General features: G+C 41.2%; 1 protein-coding gene and 1 long non-coding RNA gene across 2 annotated transcripts in view; one reads left to right on the top strand and one right to left on the bottom strand.

The window, feature by feature from the left end:
- LOC135313338 (uncharacterized) overlaps window positions 1–17,852 on the bottom strand; it is a 342,721-nt gene that overhangs the window by 95,141 nt on the left and 229,728 nt on the right. The window lies entirely within an intron of this gene.
- Window positions 13,786–15,264, top strand: LOC135313665 (uncharacterized). The gene is made up of 3 exons (XR_010373209.1): window positions 13,786–13,925; window positions 14,074–14,143; window positions 14,820–15,264. It is a non-coding gene; the product is annotated as an uncharacterized LOC135313665 (long non-coding RNA).

The raw sequence follows: 17,852 nt of genomic DNA, 5'->3' as shown, positions 1-17,852 counted from the left end.
GTTTAACCAGAGGGGCTGGCTTTGGGGGAAACTTCCCGCTGGCAAGAGCAAACAAGCTCCATGCCCAAATGAACGGAGAGCAAAATATTACCTCTTATCTCCAGGTAAACCTCTGTGGCATCTCAAACCTTTTAGCAGCACACGGTAGTTATTTGAAGCATTAGTGGGGTGCCATAAATGAGCATTAAGAGTGTTACGTATCCATACCGTAACTGAGATAACTTTTTGAACATGAATAATTAAAAAAAAATGCTCATTGAATTGGTTTTAGATGCTTGGTTGTCACTCTTACAGAAGTGACTTTCAAACATCTATCTGCTAGTGAAAGGAATGAGAGTGAAACCTAATTGCTTCAATTAATTGAAATATTTAAGATCTAAATATTCATAAATTTCAAGTGTGTCCTCATCTGAAAAGTAAACATTTGGCATATTAAATTCTTAAGTGAGCATTAAGGCTTTCAGTCTTCTTTACAGTAGGTTACGTTACAACTTACCTACCTTATGACAACCTACCAGTGAGTTATATCAGAACCAACAGGTTGTACTGCAACCTACTGTAAATCTAATAAAACAAATTTTGCAGTACAATGAACAATATTTACATATGTAGCTTTCACATGCTTACACAACAGATAGCTAACACCTACATTAACTCATTCATTCACAAAATTCCATCTGCACCCGCAAAAGCCAACCAACTTTGCCCCATTTATGTCTAAAAACCCCTTAATACCTCCATTGCATTTGTGTTCACTGACCCCGGTAAGAGCCAGGCTAGCACAGGTTACAGATCTCAGCACAGAGCTGCAACACTTCCTACTTTTCTATCTAGCTCGATAAGCAACTAGTTAGAAAGATAGAAATAACACAGCAGCTGTCAGTCATTGCAATAGTTTCATCTCCTTTTTCCCGTTAGATTTTCCAGCTAGATGCAATGACCCGACCCCGGAATTCTACTCTGGGCACTTCTAGCTCTGCTACGCCCAATTCTGAAGATTTCTAAAACAAGCATAGCAGCAGCGCGTTCAACTCTGATACAGGCCAATATTAAGCTTACTCCTGTGCACGAACCTTGCTGCATACACGCAGTAACGGATCTAAGCCTATGGCACATTTTTTCATTACATGCAAGCTGCCATCTTGTAAGGAGGGAGGAATAAACATATGGATGTGAAATATGTTGGAATAATCACTTTCTGCACCGATACTTGCCTGTCTTTGTAGACTTCAGAGAACACATAATATCTAGCTTTCTACATGTTGTGTTACTTCACACCGCCTCCCATTTCACACGGAAAAGGCATTTGACTTTGTCTAATACAGGCTCAATTTCTCATAGATTTACCACCAAGAATACAACTATCCAAAGCAGTCCTGTTTTTTTCAGCGAAAATATTGCAAATTTAAGGTATGAAATGCTAAAACAGCATCAACATCACAATGACTAATAAAGACAAAGGCCACGTAAGTTCCTTGGCTGCACTCTTCACTGTTTTTTCAAGGGAACAAGAAGAAAAAATGGCTAGTGTGCAGCAGCTAAAAAGCTGGTCACTACTTACGCATTTAAGACTTACACTGTTCAGACTGAAAATTATGTTAACTTAGAAAATGTACCAACAGAACTTTATCAGAGACCACAAAAACATAGAATAACAAAGCATAATATTTAAGAAACTTGCTTTCCTTTCCTAAAGAAGACATGGAGCCAAAGAAACATGAAACAACAAAGCATAGGTTTCTACCCTAAGTGATTCAGCTATTTAGACAAGAAAGAATTTGGGGAGAGGGAGAGGAGCAAGCGAGGAGCAGAGACATTACTCTGTCTGTTCTTCTATATGATTAATAAGCAAATTATACAACATCACATCTCCTCCAACATTTCAGAAGCATATCTGGTCTTTTTGGGAATCTATCTTAGTATGCCAAGTAGCTGCCAAGACTTCCTCACTCTCCATGCAGATGATTAAACTGGTCAAAATATTGTTATGTGAAAAATGAGTAAGTCAGAGGATAATGAATCTCTGGATTTTGAGTCATCTGAAAAACCTTAGAAGAAATCTGGCAGCATGGAACATGCTCAGAATGAGACAGAGCAGAGAAGACAGGCACGAGGTCTCAAAAAACAGTCCTGCACCACAGTGCTCAGAGCTTTGCACCACGCTGTAGCTTGAACCTATCCCGCTTTGTTCCTGTTTATTTTGTCTCCATTGAATAAACGTGGATATGAAGCTACAAAACAACAAATCTTTTATAAAAACCTACCCCTGGAACAGAGTCAGCTGACCATAGTTTCACAGCACCTATCCACCGCCAAGAGTTTGCACCTGGATTACTGTGTACCCCGTGTGGAAGGGGAGAGCGGTGGATTTTAGTCACCGTTATCCCCATGCCGCACGGTACAAGCATGGCACATCCACCTCGCTGCTCACCTCACCTTTTCTCACATGAAAAATGGATCAGATCTGCTGGCGTCACAAGGATCTTGCTTTAATTAATTACCTCTTCTCGCAGCAGAGTGTTCAGCTCGCAACGCTATTATTATTGAAGTACAGATCCTCCACGCTAATGAGTATCCTGGAAAGACACGCAACTAAACGGCTAGATATAGGAGATACTTAATGTCGTCAGATGTTTTAATGAAAAATATAAAAGCTTTGAGCAGTACTTTGACCTGGGTGTGCTTTCATTAATTAAAGCCAAGTATTGTGAAAGCCACGGAGGGGTGCAGCAGGAGCTCAGCTCTCAATCTGATGCTCCTCATAGCAGAGGGGTGGCCACGGCCAGTGTTTGCAGCTCTGCTGATCGAAGAGCAAAGCTAATAATTTCAATATCTGTGGGCAATACTTTTCAAGTATTTTCATTTTTTCAAGTCTCCTCCTGCTCAAACCAATTAACTCCCTTTCCGGAGAGTCAAGCCAAGCTTTGTCATTTATACATAACTTGGAAATAGATGCAAAAAAATCACCTGTTTCCCTTTTGTATTCGGAGGAGTGGTCCCCAGGACTGCTCTGTCCTTACAGGGATTTAAAACCAAGAAATATTCCAGAATGCAGAGTTACCGGAAACACAGTTTGATCTGTAAATACTATACACCACAAAAAAAACCCCACAAAATCCTCCAAACCTACATTTATAGGCTTATTTTCATGATGACAGTTTCGCTACATTTGTTGAATTGTAAACCATGTAAAGCTCAGCAATAAAACGTCTGCAATCTGTAGCAGTAATGGGAGGCATGTCTCATAAACAAGATAAGTTGTTTCTTGCCAATATTGTTACACTTCATAAATACGAACTCAAGTCTGTTTTGCGTTTCCTAGATCAGTAGCAGACTTTTATTTTAATTAAACACAACATATAAAATATTCATTTAAAAAACAAACATCATTGTTTTAAAGACATTATACTAAATTAAATTATAGCGCTTTTGCCATAAAGTTCTTGCACAAAAGAACAATTTTGAGTTCGGAGTGGATTGAGACAGCACAAGTGTCCATCAAAAACCTGTAGTAGGAAGATGGTAGCTGCCCTATGAATAAATAAACTATTTATATTTCCTGATAATGTAAGTGCTTATATGAACTCATTCCAATTCCCAAAGACAACTCATTTCAGCTGTGGTTGTAATTAAGAAACTATATCACGTGGCAGCACGGAAGATGCTGCCAGTCCCGTTTTATGCAGCAGAACTACTAAGTGTTTCACTTCACACTGACATAATTTATAGTCTCATTTCATTAGACTAATGCTGGGTATCTTTGATAGAGCCATCTTTGACAGTCTCTATCCCAAAAGTACTTTAGTTCTCGAAACCTACCCTTTTGAGTATAGATCGACCAGGATCCCGGAGTACGATCACAAGACTAGAGCCAGCTAGAGCCTCATTCAATTTATTCAATTTATTTCTAGTTTAGTAACACAAATCCAGCTTCTGGATTTAGCATAGAATCCGAACACATTTCTTCCGATGGGAGCCGCAGAGACGGTATAAATTACAGAAAGCAAGTTTTTAAATTGTCAGTAAAGAGGGATTTTAGGAATTGAGAAGTAACTAGCCAGAAACATCTGAATACTGATTTGTGCTATAGAACCAGCAACCCATAACCACGGGCTGGGAGGCAGCAGCCATCTAGAAAAAGTTTCCTGCATGGCCAGCATGGAAAAAAGTACCACTCAGTTGTAAATCTACCACAACAGCCAGCACAGGAATTCGCTTTCTTACGGGAATAGGCAGGAATTTACTTCAGGAACTCCTTAGCTGATAGCAATAGCTTGGTGGCTTCACATCACCCTTCTGTGCCTTTAAATAAAAGTTTTAAAATAACTGAAATTACTCAATTATGGTTTTAAGCATTACACATTACTACATTGCCGTGTTTATTACTAAAGCCATTTAAACAGATTTCAGAAAGTAGACTTGGGCTGCCAACATCTGTACCGGATTCATCATCTTCTCAGGTCACTGCCTGAAACGACCCTACTAACAGACCGGTAGCCAGAGCTTGCTCCAGACTGGCCAAAGCTCTATGCTGATTTAATTTCATCCTTCTACTCCAGGAGGAATCTGGAAGGAAAAGAACAGGCAAGAAGCAGCATTCATGTACTGCTAAAACTTCAGGTTTCTATGGAATTTCAGCAGATCAAAAATAGAAATATGAAATAATAGGAAAAAGTAGAGTCTTGAGATGTGTCTGTGTCTTGGGTCACTGAGAAACAAGATGTGCCTCAAACACATATTCTACTAGTAATTTTCCAGAAAGGAAGTCCTCATTCAGCCCCAGATTCAAGGAGATGAAGAAAAGATGCAACAAAATCCCTGTCCTGTCAGGCTAGACAAACTTGAGACCTCATGCAGTCCTGGAGTCCTCCAGCTTTGGTGCGAGACGTGTGAACTATTTGGATTTTGATGGTAGAACAAGCGTAACCGTCAATGGACTGAATGGGGAGCACATTCCCAATGGGGATCTGCAGAGACTTCCTTCCTCAGACCACCCTTCTCCAGGACTTGCCATGTTTCAAGCCTTAAAGCCACCTTTTTCACAAGAAAAAGATGAAAGGATGAAAAAGATGGGCTTAAGGCTTAAAACATGTCAGTTTCACAAGAAAAAGATGAATAACAAAGTGCATAAAACTCTGACCATCGCCTTTGCTCTAAGTCTGATGGCTGATAATAGTCACATTCATTTCACACAGCCATATGTGCAAAAAGAGCATTAAACAGCCTTTCCTTTATATGCTCATCTACAGCATGGTTCACCTCAGCTAATTTTCTTCAGTTTATAATTTCTAAAGTTTTAATAACGGTTTCTAATATGCAAGATTATAGTTTTTCAATTTTTTTTTAAAAAAAAACACGTTTCCATTCAGATTTCATCCTATTTTCTGCAAATGAACTGTTTTTATTAAAAGTAGAACTGACAATGGCTGTTTGGCAAGAGGTTTGATGCTTTTAGCTTATATATATTTCCCCTAATCTCTTAATTTGGCAAGGCATATACTTTCATTCCAAATTGCTCTTCGTACCTCGACTGATTGATTATACACAGAAATGGTGCAAGGGTGAAATCATTTTAGCAGGTTTCAGGTTTTATAATACTATACCATTCCTACATTAAATATTCTGTTATAAAAGACAAACCGCATTGGGAATATTTCTATTCCTAGTTGATTTACATTAAAATAAACAGGATGCAATTTATATAAATGAATTGCAGTAATAAACAACTGGCAGTAATCAAACCAACTGTTGTACAGGATGGGGATGGGGTGAAGGGATTAATTGTACTTCCAGACTGAGGAGGAATCTGAAGTAGGACTCGTGCCTGTCTCCTATGTTTAAGCTTATCAAGAAGCAACTTCAACCCTGGCGCGAACGCTTTGAACTCCTCAAGAGAGACCTGAATAAGCTGGATAAGTATTTAGTGAACTAATTTGGTCACTGCTTCCTGGAAGCTTGAGTTATCAGACTTGATGTTTTAATCACACGGTCATTTATAAAAAGTGCAAAATTTCAAATTACTAAATTAGACTGGTACTCAACGTATCGATGTACTGGTCAGCAATTGCCCTCCACATGGATTCCCAGCACTGGCTGTTTCCTGATGAGGATTTTCCTCTAATGAAAGACTTTTAATGTTTTAACATTTTGAGACAACAGAGCTATAAAAGCTGTCAATTCAGACCCTTCCATAGTCCGTGAGCTGTAAAATCACCAGATGGATCCTCTTTGCTAACCCTAAAACCTGAACAAGATTCCTTCAAGATAAATCACGAGCCGTGCCGGCTCTGGAAGGATGGAGGCACATCGATTCATTTTGCACTTCAGCGGGCTATAACCAAATTCATGTCTTCTCTCTCCTCCTTTTCAACACGTCCAGAGCTGGTGCCGGTGGAGGGGAGCGACGACAGATAACCAACCCCCATGGCTGGTAGGCTGTGAGAGCAAGGAATGCAAAGGGCAGGAGGTCTGTTCTCATAGGACCACGCAACCATCATCAAGTCAATATTAAACTCATATTTGGCTGAGAAACACAGAATTTCAGGCCTGGTAGCTCTAAAGTGGGACTAATATGTCACAATGCAAAGCGGCTGAATCCAGACACCAAATACTTCTGCACATTTTTTTCATCTCCGACAGCTTTAGAGAGTCACCACCTTCTCTAATAAAAGCCTGAGCAAAAGCTGGGCTTCTCAAAGCCAGGATTTGGGTTGTCTTTGGAGGACATTTTGTACCATCAAAGTCTTTCTATTCTCTTAAGTAAATACAGTCTCCCAAGTTTCTCATTCTCAGATGTCTAGCCTTTTCCACGCTCACCAGAAAAGTCTGATTCTTGACTGGATATCATATTCTTTACAAGCCGTAAATATTTGCATCATGTGAAAGGAGTGACTCACCAGAGATATTTAATTACAGAGAAAACTGAGAGGATTATTATTTATATTGCCACAAGTAGTTCAGACGCAGGTCTCCTCCACAGCACTGATTGTGCCCATCACCACCTTAATTCACATCCTCAGCGAAGCAAGAGTTTGACCAGGTTAAGGTCCCTCACCACCCTCACTGTGGCGTCTGACGTTTTCTTTCTGCAGCCTAATATGAAACGCACGCCGAAGCCGCCGTGAGGATGTGTGCAAGAACTGGACCGCACGCTGCTCAACAAGACCGAGCAGAAGACCAGCCGAAAGCAGCTCTGCGAACGCTCACAGACCACGAGAAATGTCTCTGTGGTTTTGCAATACAAAAGGTATTTGCAAAATACCTTTTTTTTCCCTGTTACGCCACATTACAGATAAGGCGCATTATGCCAATCTCAGTACTACGACAACGGAGCAATGTGTTAGCAGAAAGACAGTTATGCGGATCGCAGGGCGACTGTCCCTACAGCAAATGCTGATACAGCCCAGGGCGATGTTAACACCTTTGCTGAAGGAGTTTGGCAGAGGCAGCTACAGTCAAGTGCTACAGAGCCTTCAATTTTCCCTATTCAGTCCAGCGGTATTGTGCTTATGCTGATATAATCAAATTGGAATAAATTACTTTTTTTAAAGTGATTATTATTTACCTTGAGTGGCTGCGAACTATGTTTTTGCCAATCTGAATGAATTGCTATTCTAAAGAGCAACTAAATTAACTTTGATATTTTGATCAGCATGGCGAGAGCCTTGAGCTGTTTTATTTTATAATAATTCCAATAACGTTTTCACTCAACAGCTTTATCATAGCGTTTTCATAAGCTAGAACTTGCATAGCATTTAGCAAAATGAGAATACCATACCGAAACCAGTACCGATACCAGGACACAATCAGTAGCTCAAACTGCAGTGTTACCCCACTTTACAGATGGGAATGCAAGCAGTACGTTGAAAACCTTCTGCACAGCCACACAGAAAGTTATTAGCAGATGTATATAACAATTATTTCTGTAAAAGTAAAGGGTATGTTTAATAGGGAATATATAAACCATCTACATTAAATTAAGGATGTTCGTAATTACCGCGATGACTCAAGGAATGTTTCAGCAGGTGTGGAAGCAGAGTCACACCTACTGAATAGGAATGGGAATATCAAATTGCCTTTTTATTATCATGCTAGTTAGGCAAACAGCCATTTAGAAAAATATGTACTAAAAGTTTCTGCCAAGTTAAATTCTTTCTAACATATTAACTATTGTTAAAAATGCTCAAGCAAATCCCCGGGTCTCTTTATTTTTCCCAAATGTGTATGATATGCCTCAAACATACTGCACGATCCTAATAAACGGTTACGTACCTTCTGTTACAAATATATTAAAGCAGGGAGCCTACAAAGAGGATGTATCTGGGTGCAGGATTCCCTCTTCAGGAAGGGAAGGAGCGTGTCTCCCGATTGCCTCACTCTGCTGTTAGGAGCTACGAAAACCCCCACGGTTCTTCTGGGGTCCCCGAGGCCAGTAATTCTCAACATCATTGACGTGGTATCGAGAAACACCACTGATATTTTTCAGCTGGACCAAAGTCCAGCTCAGCGACATTTTCCAAAGTTAAAAAATTTACTTCCATCAATTCTAAATATATGTAGAGCTAAATATAGTAAACCTCAACTTGAAAAATCACGGCTAAAGCTAACATACACTCAGTCTCAGTCTGTGCACCAGCTGTGGATAAAAATGTGCTGAAAAGTAGAACATTTTGTCTCTTTTCATTTATCAAACATTCAGTTGCAAACACACAGTCATCTGTTTAAGAAGAGCTGAGAATCTGTTAAAATTATTCATTTGATGGTTTTGCGAATTTAAATCACAATTTTCTCTCTCTGGAATTTAAATTCTCAGGTAACTTTTTATGGGTAATGCTTTCAGTCAAAAAACTTTGGTTACTGGAGGTCTTTTTTTAAAATATACATTTTGGCAACAACTTCTCATTTATTTGTTCAAATAAGGAATTAATTAATATAAGCAATGTCATTTTGCTAGGCAGTTGTAAAACACGTATCTGCATCGTGCCTGCAGATTAATGAATCAACCCAGCTGCTAGCAGAAATTCACATATTATTTTATTTCTTTTTCCTATATGTTATCACATGTGACTGGCCCAAAATCATAGGTAGTGCGGATTGCTAATATGTTGTCAACTTTGACATTTCCATCTTTCACAAGGAAGGATTTACATGTTTAAACAATTCATTAAGTCCCTGAATGAATCTGCGTCATCAGGAAAAAGGCATCACAGGACCCAGGTGGACTCCCGATGAAAGGTTTAAGCAGACATAGGACTTTATCCCTTCTTTCCTTTACTAACGTGTAAGAACAGTAAAGGATGGTTCAAGGGTCCACGAACTGGTGATTCTTTGTAAGCCAAATAAAATTTTCACTGTCTAGAACACAGACGCCTGTATCTGAGCTAATTCTGTACACTCTCTTTAAGGCCATGAGAAAGAAATATGTTTACTTCTGCTCCTTGAACACTCCTGTTCCCTCACTGGCTGTGTCCCATTCAAGCCCCAGTCCTAATCCCCCTCCTGATCACTCTTGTTCTCTTTTGTTCCTGCAAATTGCCTTAACATTTTTTTTTCCTCTCTTTTCCTTTCATGGTACAAACATGTATTTAGCCTCTGTCATCTTGAAATCGCCTGACACCACCCATGCTCCTCCCATTGCCCTTTCTGCTTTTTTCTCCTTTTTTCTGAGTTCTCCAGAGCTGCTTTGCCATCTCTCCCTGGTGTCCCTTCCCCCTGACTCTCTTCCAGATTGCCTCCCTCCACTTGCCTCCCCTAGGATGGACTTCTTCAGCTCTGCTAAAGAACCACCTTCCAAGGACAAGACTTTGCAAGTCTCTCTTACTTCTCCTTAAACTCAAAAACCAGTAAGGCTTCATCTTTTTTTAAACCACCGATTGCCTAATTTCCTTGCCAGGGTTTTTTATTTTCTGACCTTGGCTTCCGAGGCCCCATCAACTTTTCTCTCCTCTCCGCTCTCTGTGGGGAGGATCGGCCTTCAAGATACCCCGACATTACATTTTCTGTAAGCGGCTTTGACATATCTTTACATTTGAGGACACCATCCCACTCAACGACCTCCTCATCCTCTCTCAAATGCTTCCTAAAAACTCATGGCGTTCCTGGTGACAGGAAAAGAGTTCATCAAAGTGCTGGCACTGAACTGCTCTGCGAGTGAACCTCCTACGCCCTGGGATAAAAATAAACAACAACAGTCAGAAATATTGCTAAGAAACCATATGCTTCAGATTTTTGGCTATTACCAAAAGAATGGGAATCGTTGGTACTCTGGGTCCCTGAGAATCAAACCACACATAAAGTAAAAATAATAATAATAGATCTTTCAGATAAGTTTGAGGTATAGGCAATCTGATAAAGTGCAGTGGCTCTATTTTTTAATTCTTAGTGAACTATTTTAGATTGTTAAAGTGTCTGTTATGTTATTTTTCCTCCCAGCTCAGAGCCCCAGACAGCTGGAGGTGTTTAAAGAAAAAAGTAATGTGCATTTTTTCCACAATATGTAGGATTCCTATTCTTATATTAGTTTTTATTCTTAGACGCTCGAGCTGAAATTTGAGTTCCGCTGCAATGCTCCCACTAATTGCCTTGAATAATTCAAATTTTACCACTCTCAAGGGCACAACTGGAGCCAGACTGTTATAAGCCATATTTGTTACTCTGGAGCCAACAAAATAAGTATGCTTTATGCTGTAGAGCACACTGAGCTTAAGTTACATGATTTTGTTTGTTTCGAATTTAGACAAGTGAAAAAAATCACAGTGGATTGGCTCATCGAAGGACCCTACCAATAAACACAGAACAGACCAGATTTTACTTTTAAAGCAGCAGGAATACGTCAAAACCACAGTGTAACCCTGAAAATTGTACTTTGCCGAAAAAAATTAGAAAAGGCCTAAACTGTGGGATCTCTCTATTTTTGGCTCAAGAGAGATATTCTGAAGCTGCTGATGATTTGAAATGGGTCCTGAAGAGAAGGAAGGAAGGAAATTAGAATTTTTTTTAACTTACAAAATCGTCTTGCCTGTGTAATAACACTGAGCATGACTGTCACTCTGAAGACATATTAGCTCATTTAGGTAATTAGTGTGAGCAGCATGTTTCCCTGCTTATTCCATTCAATTATAGGGTGCTCACTTTGTCATTACTGGAGTATCTTAATGTGACTTGTAATTAGTGTAATTACAATCCAATGTTAATTATATCTGCCACTTAGACATAATTTTATATAGTAATGGTCTTATTCTCAATAACCTTATTATGTTGTTTATTCAAACAGGAATTTAGCCTTCTTTCATGCGTCAAATATGGAGATTACAAAAAGTACTGCCTGTCATTTTTGTAGTTATGACTAGGGGATCTTTGCATTGCAAAATCATATTTGGGGCAATCAATGAATGGAGAAAACCAAATTATAGAGACTGATTATTAGAGACATGCTGAACCAACAAAAATAATTTGCGCAGGAGGCACATTAAGACACACGCTGGTTCGTGAGCGCTGCGGAGAGGGAGGGCAGTGTCCGTAAGTTAACAGGAGAACAAGAGACTGCAATATATAAAGTATACGTGGTGGTATATTTAATTCTACTGGTGGTATTACTGTTTCTCTTATTTACAGGGTAATAAAACAGCAAGACTAGATGTGCCAAATAATGTCCTGGGGAAAGCTTCTCAGCGGCAATGATACCTGGGCTCACGCATCTGACGAGGGGGTTATTTTTTCAACAGCATTTTTGAGGGTGCCGCCACATGGTGGGTTTAGTTCAGACAAGGAGTGGGGTTTTGCACAGTCTTCTGTGCTTCCAGAGCTTTGCTTCACCTTGTGGAGTTGGACTTCTTCTGGGTGAAGCAAAAGCGGAAGACATGCCCCAAGAAATGCCCTGGTAAAGGATGCTCTCCCATGGCACCAGACCACGCCGCCTCACAATAAAAAGCCACCAAATGCAGCCAGCGGGTTCTCAGCACCATCCTGCTCTACTGATCTGCCCCCGCTGGGCCCCGCCACTTGCTGCTACAGCCGTGAGCTCATTAGGCAGTAAAGACCGAGTCATTCTGTAAAATAAGTTTTTCTTGGCATTAGCCTCAGACTGGAATAAACTCTTTCTGGAGGTAGAGTGCTCCAGACCCAAATCATATTCTACCCCGTGCGTTCTTACCTGCTATCTCTAACATACACAGTTACATATATTTAGATTAAAAAATCCTAGAACAGCCAGTCAAAACAATGCACATACTTCTCCCTCCAGAGAGGCCCGAAAGGAAAAGTAACACATGACAAATATTAGTCATGTTATTTAATGCACGATGTTGAAGAGTGGCATAAGAACTGGAGGAGCAGGGAAGGGAATTTGGCAGCTCTCTGGGAGATGGAAACCGAGATCTCCCCTAATCCGTGTCTTTTACTGAGAGTCTGAAAAGGGTTTCAAGCTTTGAGCTCGCTCTTCGGAGGCTAATGAATCATTCAGATTTCCATGGCTCAGGGTGATGTCCCAAGACAGCTGGCAGCTTTCTTTGAGCTTAAGAAAGTCAAGAAGTTTCAAAATGAAAGCAGAGAGTCAGTGAAAACAAAAGGAAATGGGGGGCATGTATACCGACGAACAGTGTTACCGCTAACCCAGCTGGAAAACCTGGAAACATTCTCCAGTGCTGAAGAGAGGCTTAAGGAGCAAAGTCCTATGTTGTGAGTTAAGCTCTCTCCTTCGCTCTCTGCTGCTGAGAAGCCTTTCTCCCAGGCCCATGCGGTTCTCCACGCCGCCGATCCCTGCCTGTTACCAGACATGCAATGCAAATTCAAAGGTTTGCTCTCGTTCGCCTCCCCAGCTATCGCCTTTTGGAAAACGTGTGTGCACAGGCACGCTCCCGCATGAGCTGCTGGAAGCAAACGCTGCTTCTGCCTTAGGCCCCTTTGAACGGCCACGAAGCCCTCTTGTTTTTCTCAGGAACATGCATAGCTTTTGAACTGTTTTAGCAGCCTCACATGCAAGACATTGCCTTAACCCCTTTATGTTTCTTTCACCTAAAATAGAACTATTTTACTACTACTTCTGTTGCACTAAGTGGTTATGAAATCTGCTTAGATTTACCTTAAAACGGTCAGGCATCCTATCATCACTCTACTGAAAAAAATAACTAAAATTTAAGATATTTACTGACATTTTAATAATGCGCCAAATGAAAAACAAAAATACTTTTTTCGTCGTTGTTTCAGTGGTTACACAGAAAACATCTGGATTATCGCAATTCTATAATCTTAAGGTTATTTGAACAAGACAGTTCCTATTAGCTGTAACTAGGAACTCCATATATGAAAGTACCTCAAATACAACAAGTAATGTGGCGCACAACATTGCTTAGGTAGATACCTCAGCATTACACAACCAAATATATCACTTGTTTATACAATAACTATAAGTTACTGTTCGTGCAATATAAATCTTACCGGTACTTCTGCATAGATAGTGATTTCTCACTGGCTGCCAATTAGATCATGTTTCTGCCAATAACGCTCAGTAAATTGACAGGCCTACCTGTTTTACTTGCTTTATTATTTTTTTTTTTAAACTCAAAGTCCATCTCCTAATAGCAGGCAGCGAGTTTACAGTTCTCCAGTGATTAAAGTCGCTCAGCCCTCAGTCCTGTGGCACTATAACACCACACGAGGACTGCTGTAATTGCCTCAAAAAGCGCCGCCTGTTGCATTTTATTGCTTAAATGCAGTCAGCAGGGCCATCTCTGGAATGTGCATTTAAACCAAGGCTGCTCATTAACTATTAACCAGCAGCTATCCTAAATTGTTCCACTTTGGAACTGATCCGTCCGTACCTGAAAGAACACAGCTGGGAAAGTTGGTCCGCTGTGTAAGAAATGTCTCTGTGCCTTTTACCTGCTTGCTGTCCTGCTAAACCAGTGCAGAGTTATGTGTGATAAGAGGTTAGTTCCCTACCTGTTAGTATTTTTTATAAACAAAGCACTGTTACTGGCCACTACAGCTATAGGTGAGCCATGCTTGAAAATGAATTCAAGATGACTGGAAAAAGAGAAGTCTACACTAGCTTTTCATACATATTCTCAACCCTAGGACAGACCGGGAGCTGGTTACACCTCCAGGAATCATTTCCTACCTGGATTTGCTTGTTTCCCTTGGAGAGGTCAGTAGGGACCACACAGGAGCCCAGTGCAGCCGTTACGGTGCCTGCTCAGCAGGGGTTTCCCAGGCAGTCCCCAGGATGGGTTTCTGCCTTCCACATGGCTCCCCAGGCAGCAGGGTTTGCCCACCCCGGAGTCACAGGAATCAAGCTGGAGGAGGGGCCCAAAGGTGATGGGGTCCGTTCACCTGGTCCAAGAAGGGATCAAGGTCCACCATGGTGCTTCTCAGAAGTTTCCTCAGATAATGTCCTGAGACTTCCAGGGAAGAAATTTTCAGAGTCTCTGTAGGGAATTCATTCCAGTACTTAACTACCTTAATATAAGGAATGGTTCCCTCATTTTTTAACCAGCTCTTCTCTGCTGTGATGTTTTTATATCATTACTCTTCTTCTATCACAAGGGGCATAGAGAACAAATTGCTGCTTTTCGTCTCGCGGCAGTCTTTTCTGTGTTTGAAGACAGTATTACTGTCATTGGGCATCCTGAAGCTAGAGGAGAAAACAGTTTCAAGGAATAGATCTGGGAAATAAGCTCAGCCTCTTTATTCTTAGGCTCTTCCCATTCATTCCTGCGGGCTTCCCCCTTAGCCACCTTCTGCACCCAGCACACCTCCACAGGGACAAGTTGCAATGCCACAGTCCTTATTCCAGCAAAGATTGCATTGATTTGTCTCCTCAGCACCGCGATAGCTCCTGAGCCACCCATATCCCTGATCCCACAGCGAAGGATGGAAACTAGAGAGGGAGTATCAGCAGCGGGACATCTGTGAAGGCATCCAGCAAACACACCGAGAGCTACCAGGGAGCTCACAGGCCACCAGTACAAAGTTACCTAGAGCACAACTGCAACCCTGAGGCTGGGCTATGATGAAGCCAAATGACAGCTATGCTCCATCAGCCTTCAGACACCCTGTCAAACAGTCTGCATCTAAGCACTGAATTCCTGTCTTCTCATAGTGCTTCGCAGTAACCGTAATGTCAAGTCCGACAGCAAGTGATGAATCACGCCAATTACTGTATTGCAGACATACAAGTCACACTAATGCACAGCAAATACAGCACTCCTTAATTACAGTTACAGACATGTACATTTGTTTTTCTTAGTAATTAAAATGTTCTATTGTACTTAATACTGTTATCTGTATTCTTTGGTTAAGTGCAATTTAATTTGCTTTCTTAAGAAAGCTGGGTATAATTTAAAATGAAAAATATATCCCTTTTGCTGATATTCTTTTTCTAATGCCATCGCTTTCCGCGACTGCAGATCGAGAACGCGGTAACTTCGCCTGGATTTGTTCACCAAGTTTCTAGAAGGTAATGCTCTTCTAAAGGCCAAGAAAACGTTTATTTGTGATCAGTTCAGGAAAATCTCTTGGTGGCTAAAGCACTTGATGTGATAAATGAGGTACCTGAAGCATTTGCAAGGCGAAGGAGCTTTCACAAGGAAAGCAGAGGTTGCACCAGGGTACTGCCTTGAGTGCACTGTTCGTGACTGATGTGCTGTAATTAATTCAACAACAGCCGAAGGAACTCCCCTTAAGCCCTCTAAGCTGAAAAGTTCCCCTACAAAAGGAGAAACATTTTAGGTTGTTCCACAGTTGAGAAAAAACATCGCAGTGGTGATGGAAGCAGCCCAGTCCCACATCCACCTGCGCAGGGAACTGGAGACCTTTTTACTCATTACTTCTTTAATGCAGCTCACAACCGCACATGGGAAGATCTGCACATATAAATTTGGCCTGTCATTAGCGTCATTGTTACTTGACTTGTCACGGCACAGAAAGAATGTCTTCCCCGCGGGAAATGATTATATTCCTTCTCTGCATGCTGTCCCCTCTGCGGCCACAGCCCATCCGCAATCAGATCACCCAGAACGATCAAGGACGGAAAAAGTTACAGGAAGGAAAAGCATTTCAGCACAATTCAGGGATGAAACACTGCAGACTGCAGTACTGACTACCATACAGCCTACACAAACCAGGAAGATATCCAGACCAAGAGCTTTAAGCCACACTTTGGCTGACTTGCTTTTCTAGAGAAAAGAGATGTTTTGTAAACAGCAGGAGCAATCAGCGCGCTCCTACAGACTCTCGAAAGATGTCCTCACTCCAGTTTGCTGTACAGCGAGCAATTCATTTCAAAAGGCGCTCTCCCCAACGGCTTGCCAACACCAGACTTTCTCCATCTTACGGTGTCACAGAAACGGGGATGTTGAGAAAATGTTCGCAAGAGATGACCTGTTTTAATCTCAGCTGTCATTTCCAATACTGTTTAAGTTTACGCAGTCTCTCTAGGAAGGATGGAGCAATGTTTAAACATTATCCACTCCCTTCCTGTAAATCCTTATACTGTTTTTATTCCTTATCTCAAGCTGGAGAATCTCAAACTGGATCTGAGAGCCTGTTCTCCCTTTATGACTCATTGGAAGAGCACAGCAATAACAATGCCAATATTCACTTAAAAGAGGTTACGGCCCGGTCCAGATTCACAAACTTTTACGTTTTCTTAGTTCAGGAAGTGGAATTTCCCCAGCCCACCTTTCACGCACGGGCTTGATTTTGTCAGACTATGGAAACACTCTTCCAAAGCAGATTTTTGCTTAATAGGAAACACAATGCTGTTCAAACCCAAATCCCAACACCAATATTATCTCATACTGAACAGATTCAGACATTATGTCAGAAACCAGCTATCTTGCAGGATTACCAGCTTACAGGCAGGGAAAGAGTCACCTCAAGCATTCAAAGAGCAGCAGCAAGTTATGGAGAAGTTGCTCCTGACCCTCGGCCGTGAGCTTGAGACCCATGCTGCATCATCTTCCCCTCCACCAGCTGTGTTTGTGTTGCCCTGGATACACAGATTCTGCCCCCGCCTACAGTTTTTTCTCCAATTCGAGGAAACCCAAACCTTACAAAATAATAATAAACATAACAAAACCTCATGGTACAGAAATAGAAACAGAAATAGAAAACTGAGGGAGGAAGGTGGTGCCCCAAATTCAGAATAAACCCTCTTCCTCCCACAGAAGATATCTCAAAACCACACAGCTAATGAATTAAATCTGCATTTGTAACGAGGTTAAATGAAGCAAGTCTGGGTCACTACTATGAATATTTCAGAGTATTTTAATGAAAACAAGGTAAACTTTCTTATGGAAAATTTACGAACAGCATTAGGATATGTAACTCCCACTAACTAACAGTTCCAGGTACCTAAAAATCTTTGCAAATCTCTTACAGTGCCCAGTTTTAGCCAAACGGTAGGAAAGGGAATTTATTTCATTACCAAATCTTCTGCTCTGCATGTTGAGAAGCCAGTTTCCATACAGGTATCACAGCTGCACATGGTTAACTGGCCTTAATAATTTAAAACCACAAAAAAGGGACAACGATATCCTGCATATATGATAGGTGTCGGCCCAGGATAATGTGGAGAACCCGAAGCGCTGCACTCTGCTGTCCTTTACGCCAGTAGCTGCGTTGATGATGTGTCAACAAGCCTAGCAGGGCTTTGTATTCCATTAAAACCTTACCGTGTCCCCAGGGGACTGCGGCCCAAAATGCACTGCCTATATCAACGGCCTTAACGCCACGTGTTAAGGTTGCATGGCTCAAGGATGGACCCTTTCCGAACACGCCACGAGCGACTTACTCCTTCAGTTTTGTTTTTATAGCGATATTTTTCATCGTCTTGTGTGCTGAAGCTCCAAGCA

This window comes from Phalacrocorax carbo, chromosome 5 (genome assembly GCF_963921805.1).
Source record: "Phalacrocorax carbo chromosome 5, bPhaCar2.1, whole genome shotgun sequence".
NCBI lineage: Eukaryota > Metazoa > Chordata > Aves > Suliformes > Phalacrocoracidae > Phalacrocorax > Phalacrocorax carbo.
The sequence above is the reverse complement of the archived record's forward strand: the minus strand, read 5'-3'. Positions and strand labels throughout refer to the sequence as shown.